The sequence below is a fragment of the Ammospiza caudacuta genome, chromosome 7 (assembly GCF_027887145.1).
Source record: "Ammospiza caudacuta isolate bAmmCau1 chromosome 7, bAmmCau1.pri, whole genome shotgun sequence".
In the NCBI taxonomy this organism is placed as follows: Eukaryota; Metazoa; Chordata; class Aves; order Passeriformes; family Passerellidae; genus Ammospiza; species Ammospiza caudacuta.
In genome coordinates, this window is record NC_080599.1 from 43,520,998 (window position 1) to 43,542,048 (window position 21,051).

Here is a 21,051-nt window from a genome sequence, read left to right on the forward strand (position 1 = left end):
GACTTATGCAATCCAACTACCACCATCATCACCAAGTCTTGCCCTCTGATGTGCAACAATAGTTAACATTTAAAGAACAATCCTCAGTGCATGGTCCCAGATCAGGGGATAGACAAAAGATTCACTGTAGTTATGTTGCTTACATCTAAAGGTGATCTATCCCTCAGTATATGTGGGAAAGCCAGGAATTAATTGGGTTCCAGTGCACACTGACTGGGTGATTACTCTGCACATGGGGATTTTGTTGGCTGACAAGGACTTTTCTTCCACTGATGTGCTGCTGCATAAAAAATATAAAGCCTGAGGGGTTACATGCAGCTGTTAAAAGGGGAAAACACAAAGATATATTTTAAAATAATGCTTTGCCACAGTCTTGCCTTAAGTAGATTTAAAACAGCTTAGAACCCTCCTCTCTTTTGCAGGGTCAGTGTCAGCAGGACTCAGGGTGCTGACAGAAATACCAAACTGCCAGCCTTGGCTGTGGATGGCTTGAGATACCTCAGTTTGTGTTGTCGTGTCTCTGATTCATGGCCACTCTACAAAAATAATAATTTATCTTATCAATAGGTTGCCTTAATGAAAGCAACCTGGCCTTCCTGAAACACTTAGGTGTACAAGAGAGACAGACTTTGCCACACACAAAATTCCAGGCAAAATGACCAAGGATTTCTGGCTGCAAAGATATTAAGTTCCTGCTCGTTTTTACAAAAGTTGGCAGCTAAGTAAGGGGGACACTGAGGAAAAGGCATCAGTAGATGACTGTCTCTTCCCAGATACTAGAGAATCCTCTCAGTCCTAAGACCACCAAAGGAAAATGGGCTGTATTAGCTCTGCTGTCCATAGATCTGTTTTGAGGTTAACCAGTGTATCTCCTCTTCAGATACTACAGAATCCTTTGGTGTAAAAACGTCTGTGGGATGGGATGATACTGCATGAAATGTTTCTGTGTGCTGCCTCTGCCCATAGAAGAAATTAACTCCCTTTGTCCAGGGGACACTGCGGGGAAGGGGGCTGGGCAGGAACTGGGGGAGGAGGGATTTGCCTGTGCACATGGGTTAAAAGACATTTAATGAATCACAGAAAATAATAGCTTTACACAGCAAAAGCATTCCCTCTCCCTGCTTCTCTCCCTCTGCTTTTCCACATAAATTATGTGAACATATCATCAAAACATGATGATTTTTATTTTCATAAATAGGGCCATATGTCAGTTAAAATAGAAAATGTGTGCTGAACTGTGATGTGGGTTACATGATACACTTTAATTGGATGTCACTTTAATGTAAACAGCTTTACATAAAACTCAGCCTAGAAGAAAAGTTTTTTAAATTGTCAAATATTAGTTGCTAAACCAATGTGATGCTGCATGTGTCTTTTGCATTGTTTAGTCAATCAAAGGATACCAGGCACAAAGGCTGTATTCTGATCCCACTTGTACCAAAGCAGCCACAGAGACCTTGCTATGGTACTTAGAATAGACAGTCAGGAACAAAATACTTTTTTTGCATAAACATTTTTGCCAAAATTTTCCATATAAGAGGATTATTTTTTTTATTGCAAATGTCATTTGTTCATCTTAACATTTAACAAGTGCAGTACACTTGTGATCAAGACTGTAGGCCAACATCCTTTTCTGCAGTGGGAACAATCTTACTCTGAAAAAAATCCCTAAAAACCCAAACCAAGTATTATATACACACTTACAGAGGCAAAACAGCCAACTTTCCCTCATCCAACACAACTGCAGCTACCCACATGGAAACAACCTCCATAAACAACATACTACCATAATAATGAGCAGCTGAAAATGACAGGATTAAACAAAATTTTAAAATGCAGCTTTGGAATGCCGATAAAATATCAACCACTTATACTGGGGAACATTAACAAATCAGCATTTGCTAGCAGATCCCACAGAGTTACCACAACCATTTTCTGTGTATAAACACAGGGAAAAGCAGTCATGTCTCACCTGCTGCTCTGTGGTAGATGCTGGCAGAGGCTCATTCCTTGATGCCACTGGCTCTGCTATCACAGCAAAGCTCAAATGGGACCTTTTGAAAGACACCATCAAGTTCAGCCTCAAGGGACAACTGATTCTTACCACCTTGCAGCAACAAACACACTTGAGTATCAGACATGCAGCTGGATAGCACTTGTGACCTCCTAGAAGTACTAATACATGTCATCAGCACACTGTCACCATAAACCAATGCTGGGTTTATCAAATACCTTTGGTTTCTTGTAGCAATCCATCAGGCTCGCAGGCACACACTGCTGTGCAGACACTCTAATCTTCAACGTTATCCCTGACACTTGAGGCAGAATCCCACAGCATGGTTAGAAGCATTCCCTACAAGCCACCCCAACAGGATCCATGGGCTGCTTTGCTCCAAACACCAGCTACTGTTGCTTGGCTGCAGGTTTTCCAGAGAGCCACTGCACCTCAGAGCACTGCAGGAGCCCACACGGGGCCACCCCAGACCTGGATTCTCCTAAACCAAAAGAAGATGCACAGTTCTCTCTGAGAACCATCTAACACATTCTGGAATGATTTCTAGACCACCAACAAAGCTGCTGGAGAAAAAGGGGAGCAGTGTTGTATTACAAAGCTTCTGCTCACAGTTCCTGTTACTGGTTATGGGACGTCATTACCGCTCTTGTAATGATGGCAGCATAAATCAGCAGGCAAAGGCTGAATAGAATGTTCTATCCTTGTCTCCCTGATGGAAATTCCTGTCCAAAGAAGGGATAAAATAATATATTTGTTTTAAAGAATCACTTTTTCCCCCGAGTTTATTTTGGTTTAATTTAGTAGAATGCATAAAAGAGGGATAAAAAAAATTTCATAAAGCCAAGAAAACCACAAAATCCCCTTAAAAAATGAGATTTATGTTCAAGTTTGAAATGGCATAAACAGACACTACAAAAATCATCTCTGTTCCAATCAGAGTAATAAAAATTGTCTTAAAAATTATAAGGCTGTAAAAATTGAAGATGACTGGTTCTGCAGCTCAGTTGGCTTGTGCTAACTTAGTGTTTGGGATTCAAATGTAAATGACACTGTGGGTTCTTCCCGTGCTGCCTGTCCCTTAGGCTCAGACAGATCACAATGAGTGTAAGAGGGAAGCAAGTCCACGTGGCTGCTCCTCCAAAGTGTGCAGCACTCAAGCTGACCCCAAATGCCATGCCAGGGGACAGAGGGGATCACACAGCCACCTCCAGAGCAATGTGCCTCCTGCACTGGCTGGTGTCTAAGGGAAACTTCTCATCACAAGGAAAGCTTAGAGCAGGGATACTGCTCCAAAGCATCATTTTGCACATGAATGTCTGCTGAGATGGAAATTAACCACATACTGGGGAATGCAAGAATGTTTAAGAATCTTATTTTTCTGGCTACACTAAACTGGGCATCCATTATCTCAGCCCATAAATTACCAAGAAAAAAAAAATAGAAAGGGAAAAATTTTCATCATCAAGCTGCCCTGTATCAGGAAGACTTTAGATGGATGACTTTAACAAACACTCATTTACACCAGCAGAATATAAAACCCATGCACGGGGGTGGGCGCTGCCCCAAGCAGAGTCTCACCAGGGATGGATGGCTGTTGGACACAATATTTATCCCAGACACCCAGAGCCTGCAGCAGTCATCCCTACAGGGGTCTGTCCCAGCAGTGCTGCCAAGGCTCATAATGGGAGAGGCATTTTGTCTTTGTCCCTCTGCCCCAGCCCCGCTACTCTTTTATGTACCTTTTCATCTAGGCAGCAGGATCCAGCATTCCAGCGTCAGGGAATCCCTCTCAGAATGAGGGTTATGCTCCAGTTGTGCAGGACTTCACAAGGACAATGAACCCAGACACTGCAAAACTCAGCCCTTTTCGATTATTTTGGAAGTATGGGAGAAAACAACACCTACTGGAGCTATGGAGGCTCATCCCTGCCTCCAGCATCACAGAGGAGAATGACTACATGAAGATGTGGCTGCAGGTGAATGATTGACCTCTGACTTGGTTGTGTGTTTTGCACAAGTTGTGGGATTTGGCATGTGAAGCATGACCCTAATTCAGGGAATATACATCCTCTTCCTTTCTCAAGAACCAGGCTGGTGAAGAAGGTAGAGACAGTTTGCACACACACACACACATAGATATAGACACACATACATGCGCATACGTGGCTTTAAAATATACCCAGAATAAAATGCAGTTGTCCGAAAAAAATTACTAAATTTTCTCTCCCTTGTGGCAGCTGCCAATCCAGCACCAGGCATTCCATCTTTCACACAGAATTTCAGTAAACATATCAATCCAAATCCAAGAGCCATAGCCAAGGTATCAATAACAGTGACATATTATGAAACTTTCATTCCCTTTCCCCCTCCCCTTCTACCCCAGTAATAACTGTCAGGCGATCCTGGCAATTTCACAAGCATAGCAATGATTCAGCTGGCAGATTTCAGTGGATTATTGTGGCCAATTTGGAAAAACACTCTAATAAGCATTACTTTCCAGAAACCAATATAAATCTGGAAGAGGGGATTATTAAACCCAGGGAAACTATAACAAAAGACATTAATTGCATTTTTGGAAGGAGCTTTTGAATTAAATTATTACCTGCTAGTTTATAAGGAAAATATATAGATAAATCCCACTACCGTGACAATAATTTATTTATTCTGGCCACATATACCATAAGAAATTTACATACCAACACTCTGCTCATTTATGGCATTATATAGCCATATGTATATTTTCAGACAATTAGGGTTATGTTGTTTACTCTCACATCCACACATATGCACACAAGTGATGGTAAGTAAAGCAAAAGATCAAAGGTAGGAAGGATCACAATGAATTCCAAGCCATGTGTTTCTGTATTATTATACATTTTAAGGTTTCTAGACAGTCTTACAACAGAATACAGCAGTTTCTTAAAACTACAGGACTTGGATAAATTTCTCTAACTTGCTTCTAATTTGCTGCTTACATCTGTTTTTTAAAAATCACCATCCTGCTCCAAAGTCTGTTGAAGTACACGAGGAGCTTTCTCTTGACACCAGTAACTGCTGGATCAGGCCACTAATACAGAAAGATTAATCACTGCCTCTAACGTCTGTGTTTTTGGGAATTGTGTGAGAAGAACGATGGAACAACCACAAGCCATTTTGGAAGTTCCAACACTAAATGACTAAAGGATTCATCCCACTGTTAAATAACAGTTTTGAAAACAAAATAATGTATTCTTACAATAATGTGATGTAACCTCTGATTTTCTTATTTTCCCTTTGCGAGACCGTTAGCTTGTATACGTGTTATTCACATTTCGCCTGTGTTCTCCTTGTGTTTGTCTTTCCAAACATGGAATGAGTAATTCTGGAAGTAAAGGAGAAAATCTCTCCTTTGTCACTGAACTTAATTCCTCAAAGGCAGCAAAAAGGTAGAGAGATGAGCAAATATTTGAATAACAAGGGATCTATATAGCCACAAAAGACTGAAAATGGCCACGAAGACAGCATTTGTTTTGATAACTCAAAAAACCAAGAGCTAGGATCTGACACTACATTATTATTAATTAATAGACCCAGAAAAAACACAGGAAGCCAAGCTCCAAAACAAATACTGCGTAGGACACTGCTGCTCAAACCCAAAATACCAGCCAAGGAGGCAACAAGATCAGAAATATCCAAACAAAACACACTCAGGGCCTGTGGCTGAGCCGCAGGACTCCCACACAGCCACCTTCTGCCTTGCTGAGGGGGAAACAGAGCCCAGATCCTGAACCCAAACACGGTCACCTCCCCTCCTTGCCAGACACCAGCTCTGTCCACCCCATCTCTGGCACTTCCAAGTCTTTAGGCTTCAATAAATGTAAGTGCTCTTCACAGCTCCTTTCCTGTTCTCCACCAGCTCCCTTCAGAGAGTGACCATTACAAAATCTGGGTGAAAAAAAAGAGTATTAGAACTCTCTGCTGACCTCAGTAGTTGCCAAGGTCTCCCTGCAGGGTACTGGGGTCAGACAGCCCCCATGGATGCTCACTTTCCCATAGCAGGTGCCTCCCTGCCAGCTTAAGGTGCTATCACCCAGAGGATACTGATGGACACAACTAAAACATGGGCCTGAGCACCACTATCCACTGTCAGTTTTATTAATTCCTGAATTAACCAATACATTGTGCCAATATATAATAAACCATCCTTTTCCCACTAATTCTTACTCTAATTTTTCATTTCCTGGCTGCCCCAAGACTAAAAATTAAAGCAATTTCCATGTGGTAAACTTAAAATTCTGCATCCATCATGAAACAGATAGGGCTGGATTTACAAAGGAAGAAAGGATAAAGGAGTTGCTCCTTTTCTTTTCCTTTCAGCACTGCATATTGATACATTCAGATCAGACATGCCCTCTCCTCTTGTCACTTCTCAATTCCCATACGACCACCAGGCATGTGGTGTCTGCTGAATTTGAGGAACGCTTGGCTTTCAGTGGAACACGACTGGCTGTAGCAAAAGACACCAATGTCTTACACTGTTTTGCCTTAAACATTGCTCTAACGTGCAATTGCCATAGAATTCACAGAGAAAACAAAGTTCCTGGGTGATTCATGCTGCATATTTTCCCTAAACCTGAGCTAAAACCTTCAAAGCCTCCCAAAGTGAATCACCAGCCTGAATCACCCTGTTTCCAAACGCGTGGGGAGCAGCCCAGAAGTGCTGGACACGGGAGCTGTGGAAAGCACAGCCCAGGAGGGGGAATTCATCCCCCTCTGCAGCAGAACCACCCAGGATCTTGGGAAGGGGGATTATTTATTGAGCTCATATCATTCCAGCCCTGGCTGTGCTCCTGCTTGTTTGTGGTCAATGGGAATTCTGCCCCTGCTTTCAGCACAGCTGAAATTTGCCATTAGAATTGGCAGAGGCCTGGAATTTGCAGCTGGGAAGGCTCCACGCAGGTGCATGAAGGATGGAGACCCTGCCCTGCTTGGAGCCCACAGGTGGGGACCCTGTGGGGAAGCAGAGGTGTCCTCCCCTCACCAGGTGCCCCAGAGCGGACAGGACAAAGCCAAGTGCAGGGGAGAGAACAGCTACAATTCCACCTGGGAGTGCAGGGGCCACTCTGGCTGCACACCAACAGCAGAGCTGAGTTCTCATCAGCAAATATTTCTACATTTTTAGCAGAAGACTCAGCCCCTGTGCTCTCAGCCCTTCCCATCAACTTCTCCTTCCCTCACAGACACAATGACTTGATGGCCAAAATGACGCATCCATAATTTCTACAATAACATTATGAAACAGTTCTCAAAATTTATCAGAACCAGACTCAGGTCATGAATAAAGCCACTGTACACTGATAAATGTTGTGAAGAACTAGAAATGGGGATTTAAAAGCTCAGAGTTCTTCATCCTTCATTATCTAAGTGCAAATTGGCTGCAGTAAGTCCTAGAAATTTGACAGTCTAGATATTGTTGTTTACTCATAACTTCTTTTAAGCTATATTTGCCAGCATTCCATATTTACCATTTTCTTAAGTATACGCCAGTGTCTTTGACTGCATGGAGGGACAGAGTTGAAACAATGAAACAGTTTCAGTGCAGCCCTGCAACCAAAACCACTCAATTTAATATCCAGGTTTGACAGTCTAAGGTGTTTTGTCTAAAGGTGGTATTTTGCCCAGGGTTTTTTTTTGGGGGGGGTCTTTTTTGTGGGTTTTTTTTGTTGCTTGAAATGGGTTCCTGGGCAAAGCACCACAGATTTAGAATGACACACTGCCATGTTTTTAAGGAAAATATGGTTTTGTTTAGGCTACAATTAGATGCTTTCACAATTTGTCTCTGGCAAACCGAGACTGAAAACTCCAGAGTCAATTTGTTTAGTGTGAACTGAAGTAATATCTATCTTAGTAAAGAAAACTTTACAACAAAAGAGCCTTCATCATAGTAAGACCTAAGAGCTTTCCTTCTAAAAATGAAGGGCTGCCATGCAATTCTTAACTCACACCAATTCATGAGGCTACGAGCCATGTATTGTTTGGAAGCCATGGGGGTAAATGAAATTATCATGAATGACACTAATGATCCCACACTTGCCTGAACATAATGCACCTTATACAGTCTTGCCTTTAGGGATTATTTTTTATATATACAATTAGTACAAATGGCTTACTCTCCCTCTTTTGTTGACTTTACAATGAAATGCACTCAGGTACAGAGTCTGCCTTTCCTGGGTTAATTATGGGAACCAAACCAGCCGTGTGTATGGTGTGAGAAGTCCCCAGGTAATACCTGGGAAAGCCCTGAGTGCAATAAATGGAGGAGCAGATCATAAAATGCATCAAATGACTACCCTCTACTGGATGGAGCCAGAGCAGCTGAGCTGTGACAGTGGATCCTCAAAAGCCATGATTTAATGCAACTCCTTTCACAGTGCCTGGGCTGGGTTTGGGTTTGCACAGCAGTGGATCTAAATGCAGTTGTCAAAAGGAATTCTTGGGTGAGCAGGGTATGCTGTCCTTGGGCAAAGCCAGCATTTCTGCTAAGTACACGTCAATTATAAGCACAACATAGAAAAAAAGTGAAGGTTTTATAATGAGAGAAGAGAACCATCACAGACTTTCAGAAATCCAAATGGTTTCTCTGCCTTGCACTTTTATTTCCCAGCAAAATCAGGCCAGATCCCAGCTGGTAAAACCTGGCAAATTTCCATTAGCCTGTGGGTCATTAACTCTGAAAAAAGGGCAGTTTCAAAACCAGTTTTGTGTATAGTGTTAGTTTCTGTCAGCGTTGCTATAAACAATCAAAATTGAAAGTCTCTGGTATGACTACGATACCCATTTATTTCTCTTGCCATTCAGAGATGTGTTCCAAACCCAAATTTTCACAAAACAATTGACACGTATCAGAAGCTATATCTGACAAGCTGAAATACTCAACTTCTAAGCTTGCACCCTCCTGTCTACCTATAAAAATTTATGTCATGGTACCTACCATTACATAAATTCTCCATGGCAGAGCTTTAAGCTGCTAAAGGGAACAACTCATTCAAAATGGCTGGTGCAAACAAAGAGCAAAAAATTGACCAACATAGGCCCAGACACAGATTCAGCAGAGATGTCTGGAAAGGATCTGGCTTCTGTCCCTCTCCCCATGTTTTGTTTACCATCATTTGCCTGTGCTCCTGTGCCCAGAGCTCCCTTCCACATCCGAACACAGACCTGGCCCTGGGGCTGTGGGACACCCACCACTGCACACCAGACAAGCTGGATCCAGCACTTGAGCTTCGCTGCCTGAATTTTGAGTGAGTTGGACCAGGAAGCTGCAGGTGAAGCTGCTGCTATGCCCAACAGTGTCTCTCTGCCCTGTTTCACAGCAGAAATAAAGCATCCATGTGTCATGGCTCAGCGTTTCTGGCACAAAACTCCGTAAGGTGTGTTAGTTTTCACTGGAATCAATAGTGAGACTTTGCTTCATGGTGAGAAGAAATTTTTTGTCCTTTAAAGGTCAAACCTGGTAAAGGCAAAGCAAAACAAAAGGTATCTTTCTTGGCAAATGGACTCTATAGCCAGTCATCCCCCACTTCACACCTGCCACTGTGAACTGCAAGCATATTTTTGTTTGTGAGAAGGTCTGAGAGTCTGGCCTGGCAGGACAGTGGGGTCCCCAACTGCAGAAATGCTGAGCACCCAGTGGTCTGCATGGGGACCATCCTCAGCTACCTCACAGCAACATCAGCAGGACAAAAATACGCAAATAATACATTCAGAGTGCAGGCATCTGAAGGCTTAAACTGTATCCCTGTGCCTGCTAATGCATTTCCTTCTCTTATACCTAGTAATGCAATAATCTGTGTTCAGAGAGTGGCAGAAATGTGATGTAATTTTGCTTTCAAAATTATTCCTTACAATTTATTTTTCAATTTTTTAAGACAGCTTATGTTACTCATACAGTTGGGCATCTTCTATTTCCACTACGAAATTATTCCACTCTAAAAGAGACCTCCTCTTTGGGAAACCTTCAGTGAAAAATTAAATTCTCCTTTGCCTGATTTTGCCCGATCACTCTACTTGTTTTCTATTCTTTCCTAAACAATCCCTCCCTTTTCTTTTCTCCCCACCCCAGCCTCAGTTTAATTCCTTTCATCTTTCCTTAAAAGACAGTCTCTCTGTCCCCTTAATCATTTTTTAATTTCCCATCCTTTAGGCAAGTGCCAAAGATGTTAAAATGAAAAATGGGTGCTTGCCATAAAGGAACAGAACTCCTGTAACTCCAAAACAGTTGAAATCATGAGAACTTGCAGGCCATTACCCCATTATGCGAATGGTATTTTTACAGCACTAGAAATGAAGTAATGCAGTTACAAATATTCATGTTTTAAACGTGCTGTCATTCTAGTGGCCTGGCTACAAGTTGCCTGAGAGGTACTGAGGAAGTCTGGGGGTATCACAGACCCCTGAGAAGACCCAAGCTTCAAAAAGGTTCCTTCCATTCTGATCCATTTAACTTTGCTCAGTGTTAAAAAGCCTTTCCTTCAAAAAGTCCTAAATTTGCTGCTTTTCACTATCCATCTGTGAGTAGGGATGATGCAGAATCCCACACCCAGCCTTTCTGTCGTGTTCACTGTTACCTCCAATACCTCTCTCTCCAAATTCAGCAAAGTCTCTTCACACCTGAAAGTGTTCCTGAGTGCCTCCTTTCAAAACCTGAACAGAAATAGTCAGTGGTTAACTGAGACAACTTTGTCACTTCAGCTCAGAAGCAAGGTGTATGCAGAAGGAGGCTTGCCAGTCTGAAATGTAAAACATGTTATTTATAACCTACCTGGCTAAAATAATTGCTCTGACTAAGCTGGTGTGCCCTGTTCATCTGATGCATGTCTGGTTCCTGGGTGTTGTCAGCTTTTCACTGCTTGGCCTTGAAGACAAAGCATGACCTAAAAATGTTCAGCTGGACCAAAGTACTGTAAACAGGGAACTCTGAGATCACCACGACCATGCAATTAAAAATGTCATTACATTTGAGGATATGCAGGAAGATAAAACCCTGCAAGTAACTGTGATACTTAAAAGTATTTTCACACAATCTGCTTTTTTCCTGATCTCCCATGTCTTTTCTGAGGGGACAGTTTATTACATGGAGGCAAGTGGGCAAACACATCAAGCAATAGATGTGGTCAGGTCTACTGCTGTTTTGTGAGTGCAAGCAAGTACCACAAGGTATCTGTCTCTTGCCAGATCCCCTCTCCCTGCAGTACTTGAATGTGTTCTCAGGCATCATGGCTTGCACCATGCCAGGAACATCCCCCCTGGGCCTTGTTTTATGTAGAGACAGTTTGCTCAAGGTCTGCAGGGAACCAGGTTGAGACTGTGTCTCTTTGTAAGGAAAGCAGGTTAATTCCTACAGCTGGTGGCTCCTGGGCACAGGCAGACAAACATAGTTGTACCCAATCTGAAATCAAGGGGAAAAAGGGCAGGATTTGTTTCACATGACTGAAAGGTCCTGACTTACAAGCCACAATGTTGACAATACACCTTTCCTGAAAGCAGGGACAGAAAGGTGCTCTGTGCCTCTGTGTGTACTGAAGGATTACTGTAAAGTGGTGCCTGGGCTCAGTGACCCAGATGGCCCCACCAATTCTGCCTTGTGCTTTCCTTTCTGTAATACAGCATCTTCCTCACTCTCTCGCTGAAGCAGGGTGCAATCATATCAACATGGATACAGCAGATTAGCTTTACAAGGTTCCCACCAGTGTGACATTCATCAGCTCTCTAATCTCGGGGTAACACAATCCCCTTACAAGCAGGCGCTCGCGCTCTGGGCCGAGGGCTGCAGGTTAAACTGATACCCAGGTCCTGCTGATTGACTGACCCTGATCCTGACATTCCCAGGGCCTGGCAGCCCTCCATGCAAGGGTTAAAGGGAAGTTGTAAGCAACGGTTCTAAAACACTTGGAAGAATCTCCTTGAATCAAAACCATTTCATAAAAGGCTCTCCGCCAGGCAATAAAATATTTTTTGATGGACTCTTATTTTATCATTACCCATGTAAGAAAAATGTATTGCAAGAATCCCAACACAATTCAGGGAAGTAATCATTTGCAGATTTAGTAGGCATTCTCAATTGGCAAAAATGAAAGATTTATTGTAGGCACGATGAAACAAAGAGCAGTTGTGCAAACTTTACTGAGCTGGATTATGAGAACATGCTTTTTCCATTTCCCACTTTTAAATGCCTTGGATGCAGTTTCAAAAGACAGATCAAGATCAATTATTTAACACTGCAGCTCCACTGTACCTGAGCAGAGGATCTCTTCACACATATGTTATCTGTACACAACAATAAAAGAAGGAGATGGAGGGAAGACACTGATATAGACAGCTACAGCAGACTTTGAAATAAAACTCCTATTGTTCCTTGACTCCACAATCAGCCAGGAATGTAAATAGAAAAGTCAGGCACTGACAAATGTCTGTGATTAAATGCACAGCTATTTGAAATGCAGCCATTTCTGATTTACCCAAATACAGCAAATACAGGTGTAAGACAGAACACAGGGCATTGAATTCTCTACAATGGTGATATTTTGTCTGAAAGCCACGATACAGCTGAATAAAACCACTGTCTTGCACACCTCTACTCATGAGAATAATGTTCTGAAGTTAAAGGGTCTTTCTGATCAGCAAAGGTGCACAGTCTTATACCAACTTTACAAAATACATGAAAGAGAAAATACTCTGGGAAGGAGGATATCTTTTCCTTGCCTTTTCCACCAGACATTTCATATGTTCTTTACAATGACACCAGTTTAAACAGGGAGAGAAAGCAGCAGAGTAATTTGTCTTAATTCAACTGTATCCAGAACTTGGGCACAAGAGTTTTCATCACACAGGAAATGCTGTTGGCAGGCAAAAGCCTGAAAGAGCTTTGAGATTCTCAGCAGAAGGAATGATTAGAGATGTAAAATAGCATTATGGGCACATTAAGTTATTGGCCTCGGTATCTCACTGTGATTATTCACCCTCACTCTGCTCCAAAGAAATTTATTTCATCGTACTTGTAAGGAAAAGGAGATCCAAGGTGACAATATCCCAAAGTGTTCATGACATTTCAGTAACTCCGTTCCTGGTCTGAGAGGAAGAGGATTTCACCTTCAGAGGTGCAGAGCAGGGCACCTCCAAAACAAACCTACCCAAAACCAGGCCTGCTTTTGGAAATAGCTCAGACTGAGCTGTCAGATGCCAGCAGGTCACATTTTGATATATTTAGCTTAACCAGACATTGGTTTTTACCAAGCCCACTGGACTAGGTGCTAAATGAGCCAGTGAAGGTTTCAGAATGTGACCCTGCACTGTGCAATGAAGGCTTTTCATTTCTCATCTGATATTAAAGGCCAACTGCTGCTGGCTTGCCCCAAAGTAACAAACAAATGCATCACATTGAGAACTGAGATAAAACTGCATGAATGACTGTATAAAGTTTTTAATGTGCACTAAATTCCTCTTTCTCCCCTGAGACTACACTATACAGTCTCTCTGCTGCCTACAAATGCAGATTAACATTTTTATTAAATGACATAGGTTTCACTAATAACGAGCATTAAAACGTATTGGCCTAATAAGAAATATTATTAAGTATATCGTTGGCACAGGTTTTAAACAATATTTAATTTTATGGCTTTTTAATTTGACCAAGCCTTCTGCCATGTGATACAAACTATTTTTCCTTCCTGAGGTTAATCACTGTTCAGAGAGGCTAAATCACTGAGAGTTCTGAACAATTCCTACCACTTTTAATAATCCCCACAGAACACATACAAAGGAATAAAATAAAGCCAAGCACTTAACCTCAGGAACACAAGCACAAATACTTTCTTTAAAATTTTAGAACTTACAAGTTCTGCACCAAGCAGCCAAGCTGTCACCCAAATGACAGGATTAATAATATTTGCATGCAAGTTGTTTTTTATAAATTAAATTTCAAGAGGTAAAAAGAAAATTCTTCTCTCATTGCTTGTTATTCATATCACTGAATGCACCCTGCTTTCTCAGATCTTCTGGAGAAAAATCAGCCACCCATAATGATGCTGGATCCTCCACAATTATGGTTTTATGACACAACTGCTGGACACATCTCTGAGGTACTCTTGAGATGTATTAAGGTATTCCTACAGCAAACAGGTATTTCACAATTACATTTCCTGCTCTGTAAAACTTATTACTAGAGTGGAGAATGCATCTGACTAGTTGGGGCTGTATCACTTATCTTTACTACTGAGCAGATTTAAACAGTGAAACCCATGGATGATTCACTCCAAGGCAGGGGAGACAGTGAAAAAGAAACCTTGTCACACTTTTGCTGCATGGGAAATGGTGAGCTACAGAAATCCTGAGTTATAGCAAATGCAGTGCTTAGAAGCTGAAAAGCCTTTCTCCCTTTTTGCTCTTCAGATGTGATTATTTGATAAAATCCATTGATCTGCATGGCAAAGAAAGTGATCTTGTGGTGCAGCTGGAATGAATTGGGAGTTAGGAGGCTGTTTGCAAGATATCTTCAAAAGGTGATGCCTCATGAGAGGTTTATAGGTCTGTGCTGAGACTGGGGTTTGAATAAATCTACATGCAAAACCAGGCCACAGCAGAGCTGGAAATAATTGTGAGTGTCTTAATATGAGAAAGAATCACTACTTGCTGAGTCCTGTGGGACAAGAGGATAAAGATAAAAACATGGTATCGAGATGTCATTTTTGTATGCAAACTGGGGAAAGGGAAGGGAAAGGAGCCTAGAAGAAATCCTCCAAAAGAGATCTGGGAGACATTCCCAGAAATCTGTCTGGCAGCCAGACATGGCAGGTCACAACTAATAAATTTCACTTTTCTAAACTGGTCATACTTCAGCCCATATTATTTGACAAAGCACATGAATGACTTTGTTTGGTGTGGAGGAGCTCTGGTACAAGTGCCCATCCTGTGTGCCACAAGGGTGCCAGTGCCAGTCCCTGGGGAGAAACACTTCTAGTACAAAACTGTTCCCTACTTGAGATGTTCTCTTTCAATCAGAGCACTGTCAGGTATTTGTCAAAAGCTCAGTGTTTAGTATTCTGACAAATATTTGTGGCTTTGCAGGCAAATGGATCATTTTCCTTGTACTCAAATCAGGTCACAGTTGGAATTGTGGTGAAAAATATGTATTTCAGTAGCCAAATCAGAACACTGAAGAATGAAGAGAAGATAAATCAGTCCAGGATGAGCTGAAATATAATTGTTTGGGGGACTCTGCTAACAAAATAAAAACACTGAATAAATCAAATGGGAAAAGCTTTTAAACAACAACAAAAAGAAGTGTCTTTGTTTAAACTTTATTCATGCTGAAACAGAAAGTAAAAAAATGATGGGTTGAAATACTGAAACATTTCTAAAATAGCACATTGTCTGTAAAATGTCAATAGTAACAAAATCCTCTAGTCCTGTTCACTGTCCCCCATCACTTCTTTTCCAAAATGAAGGTGACCCAGATTCACTGATGTTTTTTTTCTCAAAGCTCTACTGTGATCCTACTGCTGGTTTGAAAAAATTGGTGAAATACCTAACAAAATTTCTATCATGGAGGATGGAAATGCATACCCGTGCTTTTGTCACAAGGCTATCTGTTCCCTAAACCACTATCTGCCTATCACCTTACCTTCAGCAGATACCAAGTATTGTTAGTGGAAATTATCCAACACTGTGAGAACCATAACAGTGGCAATTAATTACTATATCCTATGGCAGGGAGTTTCACGGGGGGAGTGCCCACAGTGTTGTGGTGATAGTACTGCTAATACCCCACTTTGTTTCTTATTTAACACACTGAACAGCAGTACCTACACAGTCACCAGATCTGCACAAATGCATCAGGGAATCTTCAGGATTAGTGTGTTTTAAACAGGTCCCAAATTACTTAATAATGTATCAGGTAAAATGAAATTAAACCTTGTGGAAGTAAACATTCTCAAAGGATTAAAAATGTATCTGAAAGCTCCTCCATAAAAGTTTCATGCTATACCTCAAACTACCATATTCCATTTCTCAGATCTCTTCAGCGTCCTGTATAACATTTTTAAGGCAGACAAGTGAACTTGAAAGCCATTCTGGATTCTGGCAGCAACACTTGGAATTTACTTCATTTTAATTTATTTAGATTTACGCAAAAAGAACCCTGGCAGTATGTCAGCCAGACCTAACCCGTATCAGACTGCTGGAAAGCAAGAGAGAAGGCAGCCAGTCCAGCTTGCTCAGAGCACAATCCCACCAGGTCCAGCATCCTCTATCATTTTTATATCAGCCTGATAAAGGAGATGCACATCACAGAAGCCCAACAATCCCAGGACCAAACTGGGAGGCTGATAATCTTTCAGGAAAACCCTGGCAGCTCGCCCCTCTGCAGCCCAGCTCAAGGCAAGGTCCCAAGCCCCCAAGGGCAGTGTGGGGCCATTGCATTGCAGTCATTTGCAATTCTGTCCTGCTGCACTGGAACACGGCACACAATGGAATCTGGGCCCAGTAATTTCTGCTGCTTTTGCTCTGCGAGACCTGTTAGTGTGGAGCTTTCCTGTGGGCAGACACCAGTTCAAATTCAGCAGCTGGCTGGGCATGAGCTGAGAGAGCCAAGCCTAAAGCCTGTTGTTGGCCTGCCCTCCAGTGCTGGGGCACGCTTAAACCCACTTGTGCTGCCCTGGAATCTGCAGTGGGCTTTGTAAACAAACAAACATTGTGTTTCCACAAAACCACTGAATTGCTGTCTACTCCTCTAATCAGAGTGTTTTGAATGCTGATATTCCTTGACAGTATCGGGAAATGCCATCAGAGACCTAATAAAAAGTGAGATCTCTGCTGAGGCAGCTTTGATAGAATGGATGTTTCCTACTACTGACTTCAAAGGAAAGAAAGTGAGCCCAATATTATTGCTGTTCTTTTAAAGCACTCCTTTGGCATCAGTGCATGACACCCTCCACTCCAAAAGCTGAAAACACTTTCCAGACTTCCACAACATTCCCTCGAGTCAGGCATGGAAACTCATTGTTTAGGTGAAGTAACTCACAAGCGGATAAGCTGCTGCATGCAGACCCATTTTCCCCACAGATGCAGGGCTGTCCCTGAGACTCCTCTGTAGCTGCAGCCCTGTAGAGATCTCAATTCCCACCCTGCATTGCTGGACACACTCCCCATGGACTGCAGACGGCATCAGACTCGCCATCTACTGAGAACAGAGATGCCACGCTGGTTTCCTCAGAAACAGAAGCAATAATACTAATCTGCTCCACAGGCATTCTCCTGTATTCCCAATAAGCAGGTCGCTGCCCATGAAGTGCTACAGATGCAGCCAAGCCTTCTGATGAAAGCTCTCACACACTCACATCATGTCAAACCACCTGCGTCAGAGACGTGCGGAGAAAACTTAACAGGAAGTTCAGCCAGAGCGCAATCTTTTGTGCAATCTGTGCAAAAATCTGTTTCACCAGTAAATTGCAAATTGTTAGTTTGTGTGAAATGGTGATTGGAACACAAGATCTGCCCTGGAATGCTGGAATTGCCTAAAGATGCCCTGAGGCAAGTTACTTATCTTCTCTGTCTCAATTTCCCCATGTTTAATGCAGTACCCGTGGTGTCTCAGCCTGAGGGATTCAAAAGAACTGACTACAAACAGCACAGGTGCTGAATTTCACTGTGTACAATACAGCACACAAACCACTCCATTCAGATTCCTCCCAAACTGAGTATGTTGAATATATACATGAAAAAAAGATTCTGCTTCAAAGTCTTAACTCTCTAGGCAAACACAGAGAACAGGTCTAAAACAAACAGAGGAGGCATTTGTTTCTCTGAAATACAAAAACTAAAGACATTAACCATAAATATTATCCCTGTTCAGCTCCCTTCATGGATGTCACATACATTATGATAGCAAATTTCTATGAACACTAATTACACCCGTAGAAATTACATGAAGATAAATAATTTACCTTGATCCTGTCTGGGGAGGCCCCTGAGCACATATGAAGGCAGTGATGGGAACATATTTTCTACTCATTATGAAGCCACAAGAGTACAAGAGGGTAAACTAATAAGCCAAGCACAGATTTGTCCAAATCAAACAATTCCAGACAACTAAATGAGCAGCTCTGTTTTTACATTTGCAAGCAGAGGCTTAAACCAAGGATGCAATATCTGGAGATCAGCATGCTTCTACTCACCAAAGTATTCGAAGAACTGAAAGGCAGCAAAAGATGCAGCTATGAGAAACTTTTTCTCTTCCTTTTTTTAAAATAAAAACCATTTAAGCTTGCTAATTTTTGCTGTCTCAGACAATCAAAATTCCAATTGTCTGGGACATCAAATCTAAAAAAGCATGAAATTAATCTTCAGAAGTTAAAGTCTTAAAGGCATTGCATCATTATTTTTGTTGGATATATTTTTGATTATAATGCAGATGAACCCCAAATTTAATAAAACTAAAATAACATGAGTTAAGTATGAAACATAACAGGATATTGCAAAGAGATTAGGTAGTTTCCTTTAGACTACTTGCAGAGCCCAAGGAAAAACCAAACTGAAGGACACAATGACGAGAAGGCACCCCTTAATTAGAATATTTAACAGAATGTGAAAACAGAACGCTCATAGTACCAGCTCTGGCAATGGAACACAGTGAGCAGAATATGGACCCAAAACATCAGCAGTGCTCCACAGCAGATCCTGTTTTGCCTGTCGCCTGTCTGTAGTAAAGAAAGAAGCAGGCTCGCTAAATTCAAACCAGCTGCAATGATGAGAGTGTTACAGTTGGACTGAAGGAAGCTTACCTCATGAAAGTATTGTGGAAACTGCTGTTGGAAAGATAATAAAAGGATTAACTGCAGTTTTAGTGAACCATTTACTTTTCAATCAAAATGTCTCATGTATTTCCTGTTCTCAAGTAGCTTGAATTCCAAAATTCCTTTGTCTATTACAGTACATGGTAGCAAAGCCTGTCATAAGAAATTAATAATTTTACATGGAAAAATACTTTTATGTATGAGAGCAGGGTGCTGTTCACTGTTAGCTTCTCCTGAGCAGTTCAATACCTAGTCAGGCAGTAATCTTACAGGCAAGAGAGAAATTGAGGGCTTTAAAAGAAAGTACAATGGGTAATTGTGAACAGCAAAAGAAAATCTCCACTACAAACACAAGAGATCCAAAGTTACTTTAACAGAGTTACAGCAAAAACAAAACAAAATCTCAGACCTCTATAGACAGAGAAAGAACTGCCTTCTTAATTTGCAGGAATAACAGCACAATTATTACCACATCAAAAGAAAAGCCATCGTTTAAAATGACATGACATCACTGCACAACGCAACACTGCACAGCAACCTCTGTTTCACATGGAATGGAACTCACTGGGCAAATAATCCCCACTTGATATTAACAACTTCAAGGAGCTGTGCTGTAGCTTTGGATCCTGCCCCTGCTAGATCAAGCTGTTTTCAGGGTAGAAAACTAAATTTGCAAAGAAGAGTTGGTTTCTGTGTAATCTCTTGGATCCACTTCCCTCCCTGCAGAATTACAGACTGCAAGGTTTAACACACAATACCTCTGCTGACAGGGGATGCCTCTTGCTGTGGGAAGAGAAGGGTTAACTCCAAGTTGAGCAATGTGGAGCTCCCAGTCCTGATTGGGCTGTTCCATGTATGGGAACAACTACAATATCTGCTCCAGTAAAAGAGATCTCTATATGCTTACATGCCAAGACTATATAAATATGACATAAAGGCTGTCTGCAATATCAGATGTAAGAGGTTTTTCCAACCTATTCACAAAACCCTGATGTGTTATCAAAAGCTGGCACTTTACTACAGATGAAATTAATTGAAAGTATTACATTTTTAGCATTTACTAAGATATTACAGCATTTCTCTGGTTTACCAAGTTTTCTGTAATAACGGGAATGTAACATTAGAAATCTGCCATACAATACCTGTTAAATATGCATTTTTCAGGAAAAGAGACAAGTTCCCTTATCCACAGAGTCTACTGATCTTTCAGCACCACAGGAAACTAATCAGGGCTTCATGTTTTAAGTATGCTTTCAATTTACTTACCTACGCTTTTGTTTGGAAAGAAGCAAACTTGCATTATCCTTTGATAACTGATAAATAAAAGAGATCTATTCAGGGGAAGTTTAATTCATTTGTACATTTAGAAAATGTCATTGAGCTACTTCTGGAATAAAACCACTCAGTTCTTGCTTTCAAAGCAAAAAGAAACACATAAGGCTTAGAGTGTTTCCATATTATCTTGGACAATTTAATGGTATTCTCTAAATATGTGCACTGTTTCCAGTATTATCTTAGGGAATACCCACTAAACTGTGTGGGACATTAAGATAATGCTTTTCATTTATGCAATGGAAGTAAAAAGATAATCAGGACAATCACTTACAGAGAAAATTCTTCTCTGCAACACATTTTGAATACTTTTGTTTTCTTTCTTCTCCCTTCCATAACCATCACAGGCCTGAAAGCTTTTTCTACAAACATTCTTTCCTATTCCTCCACAGAAAGCTACAGCTTACCATGGAAAAGTTTGTCATGATCTAACATCCTTACAAGCATTTTCCACTGCATCATGCTCTGATCAAAACAATAAAATAGACATATAGCTGCAAATTCTGCCTATCAGGAACCCCAACCTGCTGCCATAACCATTCCCTCTGTCTGCACTTTTTTGTGCGTGTGCATGCGTGCACACACGTGTGGGTGTTACAAATGAGACTTTCCAAAATTCATGGCCCAATTTGGAAGCTTATGTCAAACTTGTTTTGCTTCATCTGTTTCAGTCAGGGTCTTATATCATTGTTGTTTCAAACATGTGGAAAGCTTAATGGAAGTCATTAACTTTTATTTTAGTTTGGCCATATTGTCATCATGGTGGGCAGATGCAGAGATGGTGTTATTCCCAAGATCCTCTTTTTGGAACACTGCTGTTGTTTACATCTTCTTGATCAGAAGAGAACAACGGTCTTTACTTATTTTTAAAGCTCTGTT

The 21,051-nt window shown here is 41.4% G+C and overlaps 1 protein-coding gene across 1 annotated transcript in view; it reads right to left on the reverse strand.

Annotated features, from left to right (window-relative positions):
* Nucleotides 1–21,051, reverse strand: part of GLIS1 (GLIS family zinc finger 1) — a 177,880-nt gene that overhangs the window by 66,236 nt on the left and 90,593 nt on the right.